The sequence below is a fragment of the Hevea brasiliensis genome, chromosome 2 (genome assembly GCF_030052815.1).
Source record: "Hevea brasiliensis isolate MT/VB/25A 57/8 chromosome 2, ASM3005281v1, whole genome shotgun sequence".
Taxonomy (NCBI): domain Eukaryota; kingdom Viridiplantae; phylum Streptophyta; class Magnoliopsida; order Malpighiales; family Euphorbiaceae; genus Hevea; species Hevea brasiliensis.
In genome coordinates this window covers 54,947,437-54,970,532 of record NC_079494.1, presented here as the reverse complement: position 1 = coordinate 54,970,532, position 23,096 = coordinate 54,947,437, and positions in this window count along the sequence as shown.

The window sequence follows — 23,096 nt, the reverse complement described above, 5'->3', positions numbered from 1 at the left end:
TTTCTTATTTATACTTAACTAATTGAACATTACTAATTATTTGTATTTATGATTTCTCTAGTTGTCTTAAGTATGGTTCTAATCCCCTTAATTGTCCGGACCGACACCGGTTACCGGAACAGTGAAATATACCAGGCTATACAAATAGGGGTGTTACAATTCTCCCCCCCTTAAAAAAATTTCGTCTCGAAATTTTACCTGGTATCAATCTCTGAACAGCTGTGGGTGTTGTCTCCTCATGTCCTCTTCTCGTTCCCAAGTAGCTTTTTGGCCCGAATGATGGTTCCACAGCACTTTTACTAATGGCATCTGCTTGTTCTGTAGCTGTTTCACCTTATAAGCCAGAATCTTCATGGGTTCTTCTTCATACGTGAGGTCTGGATTTACTTCAATTTCTTCTACTGGTAGTACATGAGATGGGTCTGATCGATACCTCCTCAACATAGACACATGGAAGACATTATGTATCTTCTCTAACTCTGGAGGTAGTGCCAAACGATATGCCAAAGGACCCACTCTTTCCAATACCTCATATGGCCCGATAAAACGAGGACTTAGTTTCCCCTTCCTGCCGAATCTCATAATCCTCTTCCAAGGAGAAACCTTGAGGAAAACTTTCTCACCCACTGCATACTCAATATCTCTTCTTTTCAAATCAATATAGGACTTCTGACGGTCTGATGCAGCTTTAAGTCAATCTCTGATCACCCTGATTTTCTCTTCAGTCTGTTGAACAATTTCGGGTCCCATCATTTTTCTTTCACCCACGTCATCCCAACACAACGGGGTTCTACATTTGCTGCCATACAAAGCTTCATATGGAGGCATCCCAATGCTTGATTGGCAGTTATTGTTTTAAGCAAACTCAATCAAAGGCAAGTGTGTATCCCAACTACCCTCAAACTCAATCACACAAGCCCGTAGCATATCCTCCAAGATCTGAATTACCCTCTCAGACTGGCCATCTGTCTGTGGGTGGAATGCCGTACTGAAGTTCAATCTAGTTCCTAGGGCTCTCTGAAGACTACCCCAGAATGTAGAAGTGAACCTAGGATCTCTGTCTGATACAATGGATAATGGCACTCCATGAAGTCTCACAATCTCATCGATGTACAACCTGGCCAATATGTATAAACTGTAGTCCATTCAGATTGGCAGAAAATGAGCAAACTTAGTCAGTCTGTCGACAATGACCCATACTGCATCATGACTCTTCTGTGTCTTTGGAAGTCCCATCACAAAATCCATTGTTATTCTCTCCCATTTCCATTCTAGCACTGACAGTGGATGTAACAACCCAGTTGGTACTTGATGCTCTCCCTTTACTTGCTGACAAGTTAGGCATTTGGATACAAACTCTGCCACATCTCTTTTTAAACCCATCCACCAGTAATGCTCCTTTAGCCCTCTATACATTTTTGTACCACCAGGGTGCATAGCAAAAGGAGACTCATGTGCTTCCTTCAAAAATATTTGCCTCAAATCAACATCATTAGGAACACACATTCTACCCTGGTGTAGCAATAGACCGTCATTTCTGATTGAGAACTCTGGTTTCTTGCCCTACCGGATTTCTTCCAACAGCTTTTGATACCTTTCATCATTCTGAGCAGCCATTCTAATCTGATCAATTAACACTGGCTGTACATGCCATGCAACTGCTGTCTGCCCCTCATCATTAATCTCTAAACTGGCATGTAATGATCTCAACTCATGTACCAAAGACAAAGGAGTAACCTGTAGACTTGCCATAGTCTTGCGACTTAGGGCGTCAGCTACAACATTAGCTTTTCCTGGCTAATAGTCTATCAGGCAATCATAGTCTTTTATCAACTCTAACCATCTCCTCTGTCTCAAATTCAACTCTTTCTGGGTGCCCAAATACTTCAAACTCTTATGATCTGTGTAGATGTAGCACTTCTCCCCATATAAATAATGTCTCCAGATCTTAAGAGCAAACACAATAGCTGCAAGCTCCAAATCATGTGTTGGATAATTCCTCTCATGCGGTTTTAGCTGGCGTGATGCATAGGCGATAACATTTCGATCTTGCATCAACACACAATCTAACCCATTGTGAGAAGCATCGCTGTAAACTGTATATTCTTTACCCTGTGTAGGTAAAGTCAAGACTGAAGCCTCAGTTAAACATCTTTTCAATTCATCAAAACTTTGCTACCATTTGTCCGTCCACTGAAATTTCACATCTTTTCTAAGCAGCTTGGTCAATGGAGATGCCAACATGGAGAATCCCTTCACAAATCGACGGTAGTATGCAGCTAACCCCAGAAAACTATGAATCTCTATGACATTTCTGGGTGGCTTCCAATTAAGGACAGCTTCAATCTTGCTAGGATCTACCTTAATACCCTATGCTGATACTATGTGCCCCAAAAAGGATATCTCCTTCAGCCAAAATTCACATTTCGACAATTTGGCGTATAGCTGTTTCTCCATCAAAGTCTGCAGTACAATTCGCAGATGTCTATCATGCTCTTCTGCATTCCTCGAATAGACCAATATATCATCGATAAATACCACAACAAACTGATCGAGGTATGCTCTGAAGATAGTGTTCATCAGATCCATAAAAGCAGCCGGAGCATTAGTTAACCCGAATGGCATGACCAAGAACTCATAATGGCCATAGCGGGTTCTGAAGGCAGTTTTAGGTATACTCTGCTCTTGTACTTTCAGCTGATAATAACCTGATCTCAGGTCAATTTTGGAGAATACAGCTGCACCCCTCAACTGATCAAACAAGTCATCAATGCGGGGCAACGGGTATCTGTTCTTTATTATCACCTTATTCAACTACCGATAGTCAATGCATAATCGAAGAGTGCCATCCTTCTTCTTAACAAACAATACTGGCGCTCCCCAAGGTGACACACTAGGGCGAATAAAGCCCTTATCAAGCAGCTCTTGCAACTGTACTTTCAATTCTTTTAGTTCTGCTGGTGCCATTCTGTATGGTGTTATGGAGATTGGGTCCACACTAGGCATAACATCAATTTCAAACTGCACTTCTCTTTCTGGAGTTAATCCTGGCAATTCATCAGGAAATACATCCGGAAAGTCACATACAGTAGGAATGTCCTCCAATGCTGGACTCCCCACTTGAGTGTCTATCACATGTGCCAAGTATGCCTCACACCCTTTCCTAATCATTTTTCTGGCCAGTGCAGCTGAAATGATGTTTGAAGGCAATAACTGCCTCTCCCCATGTATTACTACATCACCACACTGAGGAAGACCAAAAGTGACTGTCTTCAATCTACAGTCAATCATTGCATGATGCCTGGCTAACCAATCCATGCCCAAGATAATGTCATAATCTCTGAAGGGCATTTCAATTAAATCAGACAAAAAAGTGTGTCCTTGAATCACCAAAGGACAGTCCCTATATAGCCTATTTACCCTGACCTCCTGGCCTAATGGACTAGTTACTAGCACACCATAGTCCATTGGTACACACTGAATAGCAGTAGAACACATCACGCTAGCACTAACATACGAATGTGTGGAGCCAGGATCAAATAACACATGCACATCTTGGTCAAGGATGGAGAAATTACCAGCTACAATGTCTGATGTTTCAGCTTCTTCCCTCTGACGCATGGTATACACTCTGACTGGTGCACCACTGGGTGCTGGCTGGTTAACAGTGCTTTGACTTCCAAGAGTGTTACCAGGACCCCTACCTCTGCCTCTACCTCTAACAGCTGACTGTGACCCTCTAGGTGCAGAGACTTGGGCTGATCCTTCTAATGCAGCAAAAGATCCAGACCGGCGCGGACTAGTGCAATCCTTAGCGAAATGTCCGCTCCCTCCACAGTTAAAACATGCACCGGTGGCTTTGAAACAAACCCCACCATGAGTTCTCCCGCAAGTTTCACACTGTCGTACTGATAGAGATCCTTGGGGTGCTCACTGGTCCGCCGACTGCATCGGGTGGTCGTTGGCCAGAAAATCTACCTCTGCCAGATCTACGGGAGCTGGATCCCCCAAACTATTTCCTCTTTCTAGAACTGCTCTCAGATGCTTGTGCCGTAGTCTTTTCAGTCTTTTCTTTCTCTTGAGTAGCCTTCTTCACTGCCCCTTCTGATTCTATCCTTTCCAGTTCCAAGGTCTGTGAGATCAATTCAGCGAAATTCTGATGTCTGAAACCCACGACTTGCATTCTCAATTTCGGCCTTAATCTGTACTCAAACCTCTTACATCTGTCTCTGGGGGTGGAGACTAAGCTTCCAGCTTAGTGGCTTAGCCTTGAAAAGTCTCTCTCATATTCTGCTGTGGTTCGGTCCCCTTGTTTCAAACTCAGGAATTCTTGCAACTTCATATCCACATATGCATCGGGAACCCATTTCTGTCGAAACTCCCTCGAAAAGTCTGACCAAGTAAGGACTGGAGGTTCTACTAGGCTGTGGGGGATGGTCTTCCACCATTCATACGCATCCCTTTGTAATAAGGAAACAGAATACTCAAACTTCATCTCTTTCGTACACTGCAGTTTTCTGAAAATTCGTTCCATTTTTTCCAACCACTGTTCTGCCTCCAGTGGATCCATAGTGCCTTTAAACTCGGTGGCCCCAAATTTCATCAACTTTTCATATTGCCGAGCTGAGGGCTGTGGTTGTGCTACAGGTACTGGCATTTGAGCTTGGGGTGGCACATTACCCGCCATTTGCTGGAAGAACGCAGCCATCTGCTGTACAAATTGAGTAGGAAATCATTGCAAGCGGAGCAGGAGCTGGAGTGGCTGACCCACTCACGTTCTGGAGTGCTGGGGCTTCCTCTTGAACCTCAGCCTCAACAGATTGTTCTTCAGAATGATCTCCTCCTTCCATTCCGTTTTCTCAAATTTTTTACTTCCTGAGATCAAACATAAGGAGGTTGACCTCCATTAGTGCATATTCATGATGTAAATATGTCATATGTATCAATTAAAGACACTTGAGCAGTTGTACTTATCAATAAAATGTTCATACACATAGTCAAAATTTATTGGAAAACCATGCTCTGATACCACTAAAACATGTCACACCTTACCCCTCTATAAGGCATAACATGATCCCGTAGAATACTTAATGAACTACTGAACTTCACCTACCGATAACTCATTAAGTACCCTACAAGGGATTTTAAAACAATTTTCTTACATTTTGGAAGTGGTGAGCATTTTAGTGAGAATTAAAAACCATTTATTCAAAGCTTAAATACTAGTAAAAATTTTTGTCCATTTTAATTTTGCTGCAAATTTTATAAAAATTTTGACAGAGTTCCGTTTGTAATTGGAGAAAACATTTCTTCAAATACCTGAGAAAAACACTTCCAAAAATTTTTCACAACTCCCAACCTCCAACAAATCTCAATCATCTCAATTCAAATCACTTCAAAGTAATTCCACAATACAAATCAAAATTCATCATCTCAAAATATTTAATACTTCATTCACAAGGCATAAAACAGGAAATTCACATGTACAAATATTAAATTTACAGAAGGAAATCCAAAATAATATTATTATAATTTATTTACAACTGCTCAACTTACATTGATACATACAACATTTCTATATTTACATCAAAATTATCTACAAGGGTATAAAATAATACCCGTACAAAATGATCGATGTGGTCCACAATTCGATAGTAGCTCACTCTGCTGCTTTCTCCTTGCTCTTATCTGCGACAGCAAAATAAGCTATCGCTGAGTATAAAAATACTCAGTGGTGCACAATAAAAATTTAAAATACAATAAATAAATCATTCATTAATGAAACACCATTTAAATAATTCTCAATCATATTTCACAAATGTCAAAGCTCATAACAACTCCATTTAGTCAAATAATTCATTAAACACAGTGTTGCCACAATCATATACACAACTTAAGCCATGACACAAAATTTCTGATCAATGCCGTGTTGTACACCACGATAAAGAAATCTCAACCCCATTAATCGAAAATCAATGAGGGAGGTGGCTAGCTAGCTAATGAGTACTCATCCGATCTCAACCTCAACTGGCAAGCCAGAGAGGGAGCAAAATAAACGATCTCAACCCCATAAATGGAGGAGGAATAATGTGATACTGTCATGCTAAGTGTGAACATAAAATCAATTCAAAACAATTTATGCAATTAATATATTGGAAATCTGGTAAACTTTCAAAGTCATATTCACAATCATAAATGGCAACACAATTCGTAACTAGCTCAAAAAAAATCAAATTTTCAAGAATCATATATTCAAATAAAAATTTATGTGCACAGACCTGACGTGAGTCGCCTCTAGGCCTTGACTCAGTCTCTCAGAGCTTCCAAGTCTTTTTCAGCTGAAACACACAATTTCACAGTGTTTCAGTACCATAACTTAGTATAAATCCAAAAATAAATTCCACTTCACTTTTAACTAGCTTTATTGTGCTAAATTCGACGTTCTCGAAGTTTTTGTATTTCGGGTTACTATTCACTATACTATTCAAGTCAAATTGTTGACTTTTAATGGCTTAATAGGTATGGGAACTCCAACTTCACCGACATACCACATTTTGGTCATTAAATTTGTTGGTTTTGGTCATTTTCTCAAAGCTTAAGTCCTTTTGGCCAAATTGTCAAATTTTCAGTTTTGGTGCTCCAAGTTGCACTATTCCATTGGTCAATCTACTGTTGGAATTTGGCAAACCTTTCTTCATAGAAAATGTTCCTTATTGTCTTAAGTTTATTCTAATTTTTGGATCACCCCAATTGGAGTTTTTTAGCTCAAGTTATGGCCATTTGAACTAGGGCTGCCGGATTGGACACAACCCAGATTTTCTGGGCAAATTTTGGTGCTGGCAGATTTGGAACACCAACTTGGGGTGGCCAAATGGCTTGGTTGCTGGCAGAATTTGGACTTGTGTTCTTCATGAAAGTTAAAGGTCTATATCTCATCTAACAACTGGTAAAATTTCAGGTCATTTTGACCTGTATAACTCGAGTTATGACCAAATGAACAAACATTATTTATTTAGTCAGTTTGTACAGTGGCAGACTGCTCTTATTCAACTTTGGTCAATTGGTTCACTAAGTTTTGGTCACTTTTTGGGCATGGTTCCTAAATGAAAATTGTGTCATTTTATGTCTATTTTCATCTCCAATTGGTGCCATATCAATTGGACTTGTAAAATTTCAGTTTTGGTCCTTCAAAGTTGACTTGGTCATGCTGCCAGTAGCATGACCATACACCCTCTGAATTTAGCTTCAATTCCAACAATTCAAACACAACTCATTTGGTCACAATTGACCATTTTTCACTTCACAATAGGTCAAACACACCATTTACTCATTTCTCCAAATTTTGCCTCAAAACCCTAAGCCTCCAAACCCAATCACACTAAATTGTTGCATTTAATCACATTTAAGCATTTCAATCTTAGCCACTCAACTAAATAAGGTTTTTAAACTCATTCAAATGCATCAAACCATACAAAATCATGCTCCGTTCAACCAGGCCGAAATTTCAGTAATGGTCCTCACAATCTTTTTCTTTTCATTTTAAACATATTACAAGCTAATTCAAACCAAAACACAACAATCAAATCTCAACTTTTAAATTGATACACTTACATCAACTTTAATACCAAATCTTCAATTTTTCTCCTCCTTTCTTCTTTCTTTCTTGTTCTTAAGTTGAGATTGCAAGCTCTAGTAAGGTTTTTAGGGGAGTTATGAAGATTAAGTGAAGGAATTTAAGCTTAAGTGTAAGCTTAAATGAAGAAAACTCATGGAGGAGTTAGGGAGAAAGTGGGGCGGCACAAAGGAAGAAGAAGATGACTCAATGAATTTTTTTTTTCTTTTTCTTTTATCTATTTTGGTTTATGGAAGACCACAAAAATCTAAATTAATAATTAAATTAATTAATTTTTTTTATGGCATCATGCATGAGGTCATGCATGATGTCATCACCTTTTTACCTTTTTCATTTTTCTCTTTTTTTTCTATTTTTTTATTAGTTCTTTAATTTAATTCCCCATTCCGAAATTTTCTTTTCTCCGATTTCATTTGACAGTTAGGTCAGGAGTCAGCTCTCGGGGTCAATTGACCAAATTGCCCCTCGCCGGTTCATCCCGGTTTGCAAATAATTCCATATTTCTTCCGGCTAACTGACCTAATTATTTGACTGGCTTAACAGTTCTTTTTCATGATTTTCTCTTTTCCACTGTGTTCATAAGGGTCCTAAGGACCGTAGCGTCACACTTTACGGTGCGAAATTTGAGTTTAAAACGACTTCGCAGTCGTTCCCGAGGAGGTCACCCATCGCTGTGACTCTCGACTCGTTTAACTTCTTATGTTCTATTTTTCTTATTTATACTTAACTAATTGAACATTACTAATTATTTGTATTTATGGTTTCTATAGTTTTCTTAAGTATGGTTCTAATCCCCTTAATTGTCTGGACCGACACCGGTCACCAGAACAGTGAAATAAACCAGGCTGTACAAATAGGGGTGTTACAATTCTCCCCCCCTTAAAAAAATTTCGTCTCGAAATTTTACCTGGTATCAATCTCTGAACAACTGTGGGTATTGTCTCCTCATGTCCTCCTCTCGTTCCCAAGTAGCTTCTTGGCCCGAATGATGGTTCCACAGCACTTTTACTAATGATATCTGCTTGTTCTGTAGCTGTTTCACCTCATAAGCCAGAATCTTCATGGGTTCTTCTTCATACGTGAGGTCTAGATTTACTTCAATTTCTTCTACTGGTAGTACATGAGATGGGTCTGATCGATACCTCCTCAACATAGACACATGGAAGACATTATGTATCTTCTCCAACTCTAGAGGTAGTGCCAAACGATATGCCAAAGGACCCACTCTTTCTAATACCTCATATGGCCTGATAAAACGAGGACTTAGTTTCCCCTTCCTGCCAAATCTCATAATCCTCTTCCAAGGAGAAACATTGAGGAAAACTTTCTCACCCACTGCATACTCAATATCTCTTCTTTTCAAATCAATATAGGACTTCTAACGGTCTGATGCAGTTTTAAGTCAATATCTGATCACCCTGATTTTCTCTTCAGTCTATTGAACAATTTCGGGTCCAATCATTTTTCTTTCACCCACGTCATCCCAACACAACGGGGTTCTACATTTCCTGCCATACAAAGCTTCATTTGGAGGCATCCCAATGCTTGATTGGTAGCTGTTGTTGTAAGCAAACTCAATCAAAGGCAAGTGTGTATCCCAACTACCCTCAAACTCAATCACACAAGCCCGTAGCATATCATCCAAGATCTGAATTACCCTCTTAGACTGGTCATCTATCTATGGGTGGAATGCCGTACTGAAGTTTAATCTAGTTCTTAGGGCTCTCTGAAGACCCACCCCAGAATCTAGAAGTGAACCTAGGATCTCTGTCTGATACAAATGATACTGGTACTCCATGAAGTCTCACAATCTCATCGATGTACAACCTGCCCAATCTGTCTAAACTGTAGGCCATTCGGATTGGCAGAAAATGAGCAGACTAAGTCAGTCTGTCGACAATGACCCATACTACATCATGACTCTTCTGTGTCTTTAGAAGTCCCATTACAAAATCTATTGTTATTCTCTCCCATTTCCATTCTGGCACTGACAGTGGATGTAACAACCCAGTTGGTACTTGATGCTCTGCCTTTACTTGCTGACAAGTTAGGCATTTGGATACAAACTCTGCCACATCTCTTTTTAAACCCATCCACCAGTAATGCTCCTTTAGCCCTCTATATATTTTTGTACCACCAGGGTGCATAGCAAAAGGAGACTCATGTGCTTCCTTCAAAATAATTTGCCTCAAATCAACATCATTAGGAACACACATTCTACCCTGGTGTAGCAATAGACCGTCATTTCTGATTGAGAACTCTGGTTTCTTGCCCTACCGGACTTCTTCCAACAGCTTATGATATCTTTCATCATTCTGAGCAGCCATTCTGATCTAATCAATTAACACTGGCTGTACATGCCATGCAACTGGTGTCTGCCCCTCATCATTAATCTCTAAACTGGCATGTAATGATCTCAACTCATGTACCAAAGACAAAGGAGTAACCTGTAGACTTGCCATAGTCTTGCGACTTAGGGCGTCAGCTACAACATTAGCTTTCCCTGGCTGATAGTCTATCAGGCAATCATAGTCTTTTATCAACTCTAACCATCTCCTTTGTCTCAAATTCAACTCTTTCTGGGTGCCCAAATACTTCAAACTCTTATGATCTGTGTAGATGTAGCACTTCTCCCCATATAAATAATGTCTCCAGATCTTAAGAGTAAACACAATAGCTGCAATCTCCAAATCATGTGTTGGATAATTTCTCTCATGCGGTTTTAGCTGGCGTGATGCATAGGCAATAACATTTTGATTTTGCATCAACACACAACCTAACCCATTGTGAGAAGCATTGCTGTAAACTGTATATTCTTTACCCGGTGTAGGTAAAGTCAAGACTGGAGCCTCAGTCAAACATCTTTTCAATTCATCAAAACTTTGTTGGCATTTGTCCGTCCACTGAAATTTCACATCTTTTCTAAGCAGCTTAGTCAATAGAGATGCCAACATGGAGAATCCCTTCACAAATCGATGGTAGTATCCAGCTAACCCCAGAAAACTGTGAATCTCTGTGACATTTCTGGGTGGCTTCCAATTAAGGACAGCTTCAATCTTGCTAGGATCTACCTTAATACCCTCTGCTGATACTATGTGCCCCAAAAAGGATATCTCCTTCAGCCAAAATTCACATTTCGACAATTTGGCGTATAGTTGTTTCTCCCTCAAAGTCTACAGTACAATTCACAGATGTCTTTCATGCTCTTCTGCATTCCTCGAATAGACCAATATATCATCGATAAATACCACAACAAACTGGTCGAGGTATGGTCTGAAGATAGTGTTCATCAGATCCATAAAAGCAGCCAGAGCATTAGTTAACCCGAATAGCATGACCAAGAACTCATAATGGCCATAGCGGGTTCTAAAGGCAGTTTAAGGTATACTCTGCTCTTGTACTTTCAGCTGATAATAACCTGATCTCAGGTCAATTTTGGAGAATACAGCTGCACCCCTCAACTGATCAAACAAGTCATCAATGTGGGGCAACGGGTATCTGTTCTTTATTATCACCTTATTCAACTGCCGATAGTTAATGCATAATCGAAGAGTGCCATCCTTCTTCTTAACAAATAATACTGGCGCTCCCCAAGGTGACACACTAGGGCGAATAAAGCCCTTATCAAGTAGCTCTTGCAACTGTACTTTCAATTCTTTTAGTTCTGCTGGTGCCATTCTGTATGGTGTTATGGAGATTGGGTCCACACTAGGCATAACATCAATTTCAAACTGCACTTCTCTTTCTGGAGGTAATCCTGGCAATTTATTAGGAAATACATCCGGAAAGACACATACAGTAGGAATGTCCTCCAATGCTGGACTCCCCACTTGGGTGTCTATCACATGTGCCAAGTACGCCTCACACCCTTTCCTAATCATTTTTCTGGCCAATGCAGCTGAAATGATGTTTAAAGGCAATAACTGCCTCTCCCCATGTATTACTACATCACCACACTGAGGAAGACCAAAAGTGACTGTCTTCAATCTACAGTCAATCATTGCATGATGCCTGGCTAACCAATCCATGCCCAAGATAATGTCATAATCTCTGAAGGGCATTTCAATTAAATCAGACAAAAAAGTGTGTCCTTGGATCACCAAAGGACAGTCCCTATATAGCCTATTTACCCTGACCTCCTGGCCTAATGGACTAGTTACTAGCACATCATAGTCCATTGGTACACACTGAATAGCAGTAGAACACATCACACTAGCACTAACATACGAATGTGTGGAGCCAGGATCAAATAACAAATGCACATCTTGGTCAAGGATGGAGAAATTACCAGCTACAATGTCTAATGTTTCAGCTTCTTCCCTCTGACGCATGGTATACACTCTGACTGGTGCACCACTGGGTGCTGGCTGGTTAACAGTGCTTTGACTTCCAAGAGTGTTACCAGGACCCCTACCTCTACCTCTACCTCTACCTCTAGCAGCTGACTGTGACCCTCTAGGTGCAGAGACTTGGGCTGATCCTATTGATGTAGCAAAAGATCCAGACCGGCGCGGACTAGTGCAATCCTTAGCGAAATGTCCGCTCCCTCCACAGTTAAAACATGCACCGGTGGCCTTAAAACAAACCCCACCATGAGTTCTCCCCTAAGTTTCACACTGTCATACTGATAGAGATCCTCGGGGTGCCTGCTGGGTCTGCTGACCAGACCGGGGTGGTCGTTGGCCAGAAAATCTACCTCTGCCAGAACTATGGGAGCTGGATCCCCCAAACTATTTCCTCTTTCCAGAACCGCTCTCAGATGCTTGTCCCGTAGTCTTTTCAGTCTTTTCTTTCTCTTGAGTAGCCTTCTTCACTACCCCTTCTGATTCTATCCTTTCCAGTTCCAGGACCTGTGAGATCAATTCGGCGAAATTCTGATGTCCGAAACCCATGACTTGCATTCTAAATTTCGGCCTTAATCCGGACTCAAACCTCTTACATCTGTCTCTGCGGGTGGAGACTAAGCTTCCAGCTTAGTGGCTTAGCCTTGAAAAGTCTCTCTCATATTTTGCTGTGGTTCGGTCCCCTTGTTTCAAACTCAGGAATTCTTGCAACTTCATATCCACATATGCATCGGGAACCCATTTCTGTCGAAACTCCCTCGAAAAGTCTGAACAAGTAAGGACTGGAGTTTCTACTAGGCTGTAAGGGATGGTCTTCCACCATTCATACGCATCCCCTTATAATAAGGAAACAGAATACTCAAACTTCATCTCTTCTGTACACTGCAGTTTTCTGAAAACTCGTTCCATTCTTTCCAACCACTGTTCTGCCTCCAGTGGATCCACAGTGCCTTTAAACTCGGTGGCCCCAAATTTCATCAACTTTTCATATTGCCGAGCTGAGGGCTGTGGTTGTGCTACAGGTACTGGCATTTGAGCTTCGGGTGGCACATTACCAGCCATTTGCTGGAAGAATGCAGCCATCTGCTGTACAAATTGAGCAGGAAACTGCGGTGCTGGAGCAGGAGCTAGAGTGGCTGACCCACTCACGTTCTGGAGTGCTGGGGCTTCCTCTTGAACCTCAGCCTCAACAGATTGTTCTTCGGAATGATCTACTCCTTCCATTCCGTTTTCTCAAATTTTCTACTTCCTGAGATCAAACACAAGGAGGTTGACCTCCATTAGTGCATATTCATGATGTAAATATGTCATATGTATCAATTAAAGACACTTGAGCAGTTATACTTATCAATAAAATGTTCATACACATTGTCAAAATTTATTGGAAAACCATGCTCTGATACCACTAAAACATGTCACACCTTACCCCTCTATAAGGCATAACATGATCCCGTAGAATACTTAATGAACTACCGAACTTCACCTACCGATAACTCATTAAGTACCCTACAAGGGATTTAAAAACAATTTTCTTACATTTTGGAAGTGGTGAGCATTTTAGTGAGAATTAAAAACCATTTATTCAAAGCTTAAATACTAGTAAAAATTTTTGTCCATTTTAATTTTTCCGCAAATTTTATAAAAATTTTGACAGAGTTCCGTTTGTAATCGGAGAAAACAGTTCTTCAAATACCTGAGAAAAACACTTCCAAAAATTTTTCACAACTCCCAACCTCCAACAAATCTCAATCATCTCAATTCAAATCACTTCAAAGTAATTCCACAATACAAATCAAAATTCATCTTCTCAAAATATTTAATACTTCATTCACAAGGCATAAAACAGGAAATTCACATGTACAAATATTAAATTTACAGAAGGAAATCCAAAATAATATTATTATAATTTATTTACAACTGCTCAACTTACATTGATACATACAACATTTCTATATTTACATCAAAATTATCTACAAGGGTATAAAATAATACTCGTACAAAATGATCGATGTGGTCCACAATTCGATAGCAGCTCACTCTGCTGCTTTCTCCTTGCTCTTATCTGCGACAGCAAAATAAGCTATCGCTGAGTATAAAAATACTCAGTGGTGCACAATAAAAATTTAAAATATAATAAATAAATCATTCATTAATGAAACACCATTTAAATAATTCTCAATCATATTTCACAAATATCAAAGCTCATAACAACTCCATTTAGTCAAATAATTCATTAAACACAGTGTTGCCACAATCATATACACAACTTAAGCCATAACACAAAATTTCTGATCAATGCCGTGTTGTACACCACGACATAGCAATCTCAACCCCATTAATGGAAAATCAATGAGGGAGGTGGCTAGCTAGCTAATGAGTACTTATCCGATCTCAACCTCAACTGGCAAGCCAGAGAGGGAGGAAAATAAACGATCTCAACCCCATAAATGGAGGAGGAATAATGTGATACTGTCATGCTAAGTGTGAACATAAAATCAATTCAAAACAATTTATGCAATTAATATATTGGAAATCTGGTAAACTTTCAAAGTCATATTCACAATCATAAATGGAAACACAATTCGTAACTAGTAAAAAAAAAATCAAATTTTCAAGAATCATATATTCAAATAAAAATTTATGTGCACAGACCTGACGTGAGTCCCCTCTAGGCCTTGACTCAGTCTCTCAGAGCTTCAAGTCTTTTTCAGCTGAAACACACAATTTCACAGTGTTTTAGCACCATAACTTAGTATAAATCCAAAAATAAATTTCACTTCACTTTCAACTAGCTTTATTGCGCTAAATTCGACGTTCTCGAAGTTTTTGTATTTCGGATTACTATTAACTACACTATTCAAGTCAAATTGTTGACTTTTAAAGGCTTAATAGGTATGGGAACTCCAACTTCACCCACATACCACATTTTGGTCATTAAATTTGTTGGTTTTTGTCATTTTCTCAAAGCTTAAGTCCTTTTGGCCAAATTGTCAAATTTTCAGTTTGGGTGCTCCAAGTTGCACTGTTCCATTAGTCAATCTACTATTGGAATTTGGCAAACCTTTCTTCATAGAAAATGTTCCTTATTGTCTTAAGTTTATTCTAATTTTTGTATCACCCCAATTGGAGTTTTGTAGCTCAAGTTATGGCCATTTGAACTAGGGCTGCCGGATTGGACACAACCCAGATTTTCTGGGCAAATTTTGGTGCTGGCAGATTTGGAACACTAACTTGGGGTGGCCAAATGGCTTGGTTGCTGGCAGAATTTGGACTTGTGTTTTTCATGAAAGTTTTAGGTCTATATCTCATCTAACCACTGGTAAACTTTCAGGTCATTTTGACCTGTCTAACTCGAGTTATGACCAAATGAACAAATACTGTTCATTTATTCAGTTTGTACAGTGGCAGACTGCTCTTATTCAACTTTGGTCAATTGGTTCACTAAGTTTTGGTCACTTTTTGGGCATGGTTCCTAAATGAAAATTGTGTCATTTTATGTCTATTTTCATCCCCAATTGGTGCCATATCAATTGGACTTGTAAAATTTCAGTTTTGGTCCTTCAAAGTTGACTTGGTCATGCTGCCAGCAGCATGACCATACACCCTCCGAATTTAGCTTCAATTCCAACAATTCAAACACAACTCATTCGGTCACAATTGACCATTTTTCACTTCACAATAGGTCAAACACACCATTTACTCACTTCTCCAAATTTTGCCTCAAAACCCTAAGCCTCCAAACTCTAATCACACTAAATTGTTGCATTTAATCACATTTAAGCATTTCAATCTTAGCCACTCAACTAAATAAGGTTTTTAAACTCATTCAAATGCATCAAACTATACAAAATCATGCTCCCTTCGACCAGGCAAAATTTTAGTAATGGTCCTCACAATCTTTTTCTTTTCATTTTAAACATATTACAAGCTAATTCAAACCAAAACACAACAATCAAATCTCAACTTTTAAATTGATACACTTACCTCAACTTTACTACCAAATCTTCAATTTTTCTCCTCCTTTCTTCTTTCTTTCTTGTTCTTAAGTTGAGATTGCAAGCTCTAGTAAGGTTTTTAGGGGAGTTATGAAGATTAAGTGAAGAAATTTAAGCTTACGTGTAAGCTTAAATGAAGAAAACTCATGCAGGAGTTAGGGAGAAAGTGGGGCGGCACAAAGGAAGAAGAAGATGACTCAATGAATTTTTTTTTTCTTTTTCTTTTATCTATTTTGGTTTATGGAAGACCACAAAAATCTAAATTAATAATTAAATTAATTAATTTTTTTTATGGCATCATGCATGAGGTCATGCATGATGTCATCACCTTTTTACCTTTTTCATTTTTCTCTTTTTTTTTCTATTTTTTTATTAGTTCTTTAATTTAATTCTAGATTCCGAAATTTTCTTTTCTCTAATTTTATTTGACAGTTAGGTCAGGAGTCAGCTCTCGGGATCAATTGACCAAGTTGCCCCTCGCCGGTTCATCCCGGTTTGCAAATAATTTAATATTTCTTCTGGTTCCCTGACCTAATTATTTGACTGGCTTAACAGTTCTTTTTCGGGATTTTCTCTTTTCCATTGTGTTCATAAGGGTCCTAAGGACCGCAGTGTCACATTTTACGGTTCGAAATTTGAGTTTAAAACGACTTCGCAGTCATTCCCTAGGAGGTCACCCATCGCTGTGACTCTCGGCTCGTTTAACTTCTTATGTTCTATTTTTCTTATTTGTACTTAACTAATTGAACATTACTAATTATTTGTGTTTATGGTTTCTCTAGTTGTTTTAAGTATGGTTCTAATCCCCTTAATTGTCCGGACTGACACCGGTCACCGGAACAGTGAAATATACCAGGCTATACAAATAGGGGTGTTCTGAGATACTACGGGATCATGTTATGCCTTACAGAGGGGTAGGGTGTGACATCAAATATATGGTCATGACACTGTGGTTTCAAAACTTATCTTAACAATTTGCTAAACATTGTCATTTCAAATATACATAACAACATTTCAACAATTTAGATCAAACATCATAAGAATGTCATAACCAATATTTCACATTATTCAAAACAGTATGCAAAAGATGATTATAAAAATTATACGTTGTGCACAAACCTCAAGCGAGTCGCCTCTTGGCCTTGACTCGGTTCCTCGGGTTCCTTCCCGGTATTCTTTTCAACTAAAACACACAATTTTACAATGTTTCAGTAGCATAATTTAATATAAATCCAAAAATAAATTTAGCCTTATTTTTACCTAGCTCTAACGTGCTAAACTCGACGTTCTCGAAATTTTGTGTTTCGGGTTACTATTCACTACACTATTCAAGTCAAATTATTGACTTTCAAAGGCTTAATAGGTATGAGAACTCCAACTTCACCCACATACCACATTTTGGTCACTAAACTTGTTGGTTTTTGTCATTTTCTCAAAACTTAGGTCTTTTAGGCAAAATGGCCAAATTTTCAGTTTTGGTGTCCTTAATTGTGCTATTTCATTGGTCAGTTTACTGTTGGAATTTGGAAAAAGTTTCTTCATAGAAAATGTTCCCTATTGTCTTAAGTTTATTTTCCTTTTTGAATCACTCCAATTGGAGTTTTGTAGCTCAAGTTATAAGCAAATTATGTTTACTATTCATGCTACAAAATTTTGTTCTAGTAGATTATTAATTCCAATTTTGTTCAGCAATTTGATCAAGTTAGGTTTATAATTTGGTCTAACTTTCTTCATATGAAATGTTCTACTATGCCATGGGTTTCCATCGGTTCAAGAATCACCTAAATCGGAGTTTTCTAGAGAGAGTTATAGCCATTGAAACTTTACTGTTCAAATAGCAAATCTGCAGTCTGCAGATTCAGTGACCCAACTTTGCTCAGCAATTTGATTTGGTTAATGGCATAATTTGGGTTTGTATTCTTCATGAAAGTTTTAGATCTATATCTCATATAACCACTGATAAAATGTGAGCTCATTTTGACCTACCTAGCTCAAGTTATGACCAAATGAATAAACACTGTTCATTTGGTTAGGTTGTGCAGAAACAGACTGTGATTTCTCAACTTTGGTCAATTTGTTCACTAGGTTTTAGTCACTTTTTGGGCATGCTTCCTAAATGAAAATTGTTTCATTTAGTGCCTATTTTCATCCCCAATTGGTCTCATATCCATTGGACTTGTAAAATTTCTTTTTCGGTCCCTCAAAGTAGATTTTGGTCATGCTACCAGTACATGACCTTATCCAATCCGAATTGGTTTTTAATTCCTTCACTTCTAACACACCTCATTTGGTCACAAATGACCATTTTTCACTTCACATTAGGTCAAAGACACCATTTACAAATTTCTCCAAATTTTTGCCTCAAAACCCTAGGTCTCAAACCCTAACCACTCTAATCCATTGTAATTAACTAATTCAAAGCATATAAACACAATCTTTCAACTCATTTAAGCATCTTAACATGTTTAACTCAATCAAACTCATGCAAATCACTCTCCCCTCCCTGCTGGACGAATTTCAGTTTATTCCCTCACACATTTTTTTTTATTTATTTTAAGTTTATTTACAAGTAATTCAAGCTAAAAACACAACAAATAATCTCAAACTTTCAATTTGATGTGTTTACCTCAACTTTGATATCCAATCTTCAATTTTCCACCTCTTTTCTTCTTTTTTTCTTGTTAAATTTCTTTCTCAAGGGAAGGGAATAAGGTTTTATGGAGTGATTATAGAAGAAGTTGGGATTTGGTAAGGGTTTCAAAGCTTGAAGCAAGCTTAAAATGAGATTTGCAATGGTGAGGGAGGGAGAAGGATGAAGACGTCCACTTTGAGGAAGATGAGGCTTTTAATTTTTTTTTTCTTTTCTTTTCTTTTGTCTTTTATCTCTTTAGGAAGACCAAAAATCCAAATAAATAAATTAATTAATTATATTCTTTATGGCATCATGCATGAGGTCATGCATAATGTCATCACCTTTTAACTTTTCCATTCTCTTCTCTTTTTATTTTTTTATTTTTTTATTTTTCTATTAGTTCTTTAATTTAATTCTCAATTCTGAAATTTTTTTTTCTCCGATTTTATTTGACAGTTAGGTCAGGAGTCAGCTCTCGGGGTCAATTGACCAAATTGCCCCTCGCCGGTTCATCCCGGTTTGCAAATAATTTAATATTTCTTCCAGCTCTCTAACCTAATTATTTAACTGGCTTAACAGTTCTTTTTCATGATTTTCTCTTTTCCACCGTGTTTATAAGGGTTCTAAGGACCGCGGCGTCACATTTTACTGTTCAAAATTTGAGTTTAAAATGACTTCGCAGTCGTTCCCGAGAAGGTCACCCATCGCTGTGACTCTCGGCTCATTTAACTTCTTATGTTCTATTTTTCTTGTTTATACTTAACTAATTGAACATTATTAATTATTTGTGTTTATGGCTTCTCTAGTTGTCTTAAGTGTGGTTCTAATCCCCTTAATTGTCCAGACCGACACCGGTCACCGGAACAGTGAAATATACTAGGCTATGCAAATAGGGGTGTTACAATTCTCCCCCCTTAAATAAATTTCGTCTCGAAGTTTTACCTGGTATTAATCTCTGAACAGCTATGGGTGTTGTCTCCTCATGTCCTCCTCTCGTTCCCAAGTAGCCTCCTGGCCTGAATGATGGCTCCACAACACTTTTACCAATGGTATCTGTTTGTTACGTAGCTGCTTCACCTCATAAGCCAGAATTTCTATGGGTTCTTCTTCATATGTGAGGTCTGGATTTACTTCAATTTCCTTTACTGGTAGTACATGAGATGGGTCTGATCGATCCCTCCTCAACATAGACACATGGAAGACATTATGTATCTTCTCCAACTCTGGAGGTAGTGCCAAACGATATGCTAAAGGACCCACTCTTTCCAGAACCTCATATGGCCCAATGAAACGAGGACTCAGTTTTCCCTTTCTGCCTAATCTCATAATCCTCTTCCAAGGAGACACCTTGAGGAAAACTTTCTGACCCACTGCATACTCAATATCCCTTCTTTTCAAATCAATGTAGGACTTCTGACGGTCTGATGCAGTCTTAAGTCGATCTTGAATCACCCTGATTTTCTCTTCAGTTTGCTAAACAATTTCGGGTCCAATCATCTTTCTTTCACTTACGTCATCCCAACACAATGGGGTTCTACATTTTCTGCCATACAAAGCTTCATATGGAGGCATCCCAATGCTTGATTGGTAGCTGTTGTTGTAAGCAAACTCAATCAAAGGCAAGTGTGTATCCCAACTACCCTCAAACTCAATCACACAAGCCCGTAGCATATCATCCAAGATCTGAATTACCCTCTCGGTGGCTATCATGCGTGGGTGGAATGTCAGATCAAGTTCAATCTAGTTCCTAGGGCTCTCTGAAGACTACCCCAGAATCTAGAAGTGAACCTAGGATCTCTGTCTAATACAATGGATACTGGCACTCCATGAAGTCTCACAATCTCATCGATGTACAACCTGGCCAATCTGTCTAAACTGTAGTCCATTCGGATTGGCAGAAAATGAGCAGACTTAGTCAGTCTGTCGACAATGACCCATACTGCATCATGACTCTTCTGTGTCCTCGGAAGTCCCATCACAAAATCCATCGTTATTCTTTCCCATTTCCATTTTGGTACTGGTATTGGATGTAACAACCCAGCAGGTACTTAATGCTCTGCCTTTACTTGTTGACAAGTTAGGCATTTAGAAATAAACTCTGCCACATCTCTTTTTATACCCATCCACCAGTAATGCTCCTTTAGCCCCCTATAGATTTTTGTGCCACTAGGGTTCATGGCAAAAGGAGACTCATGTGCTTCCTTCAAAATGATCTTCCTCAATTCAACATCATTAGGAATACACATTCTGCCCTGGTGTAGCAATAGACCATCATCTCTTATTAAGAATTCTGGTTTCTTGCCCTATCAGACTTCTTCCATCAGCTTCTGATACTTCTGATCATTCTGAGCAGCCATTCTGATCTGATCAATCAACACTGGCTGTACATGCCATGCAACTGCTGTCTGCCCATCATCATTAATCTCTAAGCTGGCATGTAATGATCTCAACTCATGTACCATAGACAAAGAAGTAACCCGTAGACTTGCCATAGTCTTGTGACATAAGGCATCAGCCACAACATTAGCTTTCCCTGGATGATAGTCTATCAGACAATCATAATCTTTTATCAACTCTAACCATCTCTTCTGTCTCAAATTCAGCTCTTTCTGGGTGCCCAAATACTTCAAACTCTTATGATCTGTGTAGATGTAACACTTTTCCCCATACAAATAATGTCTCTAGATCTTAAGAGTAAACACTATAGCTGCAAGCTCCAAATCATGTGTCGGATAATTCCTCTCATGCTGTTTTAGCTAGCGCGATGCATAGGCAATGACATTTCGATCTTGCATCAATACACAGCCTAACCCATTGTGAGAAGCATCACTATAAACTGTGTATTCTTTACCCAGAGTAGGTAAAGTCAGGACTGGAGCTTCAGTCAAACATTTCTTCAATTCATTAAAACTCTGTTGGCATTTATCCGTCCACTAAAATTTCACATCTTTTCTAAGTAGCTTGGTCAATGGAGATGCCAAAATGGAGAATGCCTTTACAAATCTACGGTAGTATCCAGCTAAACCCAGAAAACTGCGAATCTCTGTGACATTTCTGGGTGGCCTCCAATTAAGGATAGCTTCAATCTTACTTGGATCTACCTTAATGCCCTCTTCTGATACTACATGCCCCAAAAAGGATATCTCCTTCAGCCAAAATTCACACTTCGACAATTTGGCATATAGCTGTTTCTCCCTCAAAGTCTGCAGTACAATCCGCAGATGTCTATCATGCTCTTCTGCATTCCTCGAATAGACCAATATATCATTTATAAATGCCACAACAAACTGGTTGAGGTATGGTCTAAAGATAGTGTTCATCAGATCCATAAAAGCAGCCGGAGCATTAGTTAACCCGAATGGCATAACCCAAAACTCATAATGACCATAGCGAGTTCTGAAGGCAGTTTTAGGAATACTCTGCTCTTGTACTTTCAGCTGATAATAACTTGATCTCAGGTTAATTTTGGAGAACACAGCTGCACCCCTCAACTGATCAAATAAGTCGTCAATGCAAGGCAATGGATATCTGTTCTTTATTGTCACCTTATTCAACTGCCGATAATCAATACATAAGCGGAGAGTGCCATCCTTCTTCTTTACAAACAACACCGGCGCTCCCTAAGGTGATACACTAGGGCGGATAAAGCCCTTGTCAAGCAATTCTTGCAACTGCACTTTCAACTCTTTCAATTCTGCAGGTGCCATTCTATATGGTGTTATGGAGATTAGGTCCACACCAGGCATAACATCAATCTCAAACTGCATCTCTCTTTCTGGAGGTAATCCTAGCAATTCATCAGGAAACACATTCGGAAAATCACATACAGTAGGGATGTCTCTTAGTGTTGGACTCCCCACTTGGGTGTCTATCACATGTGCCAAGTATGCTTCACACCCCTTTCTGATCATCCTTCTGGCTAGTGCAACCGAAATGATGTTTGATGGCAGTAAATGCCTCTCCCCATGTATTAACACATCACCGTGCAAAGGGAGACCAAAAGTGACTGTCTTCAGTCTACAGTCAATCATGGCGTGATGCTTGGCTAACCAATCCATGCCCAAGATAATATCATAATCTCTGAAGGGAATTTCAATCAAATCTGACAGGAAAACATGTCCTTGGATCACCAAAGGACAGTCTCTATAAATTCTGTTGACCCGGACCTCTTGTCCTAACGGACTAGTTACTAGCACTTCAAAACCCATTTGCACACATGGAACAGCAAGTGAACTGACTATGCTAGCACTAACATATGAATGGGTTGAACCCGGATCAAACAACACAAATACATCTTGCTCAGAGATATAGAATGTACCGGCTACAACATCAGAAGTCTTAGCCTCTTCTCGCTGTCTCATTAAATAAACCCTGACTGAAGCACTCCCTTGTGCCGATCGACCAATCGTGCCACGACTACAGGCAGTGCCTCTACCTCTGCCTCTTCCTCTGCCAATAGACTGTGAGCCTCTGGGAGCAGGACTCTGAATAGA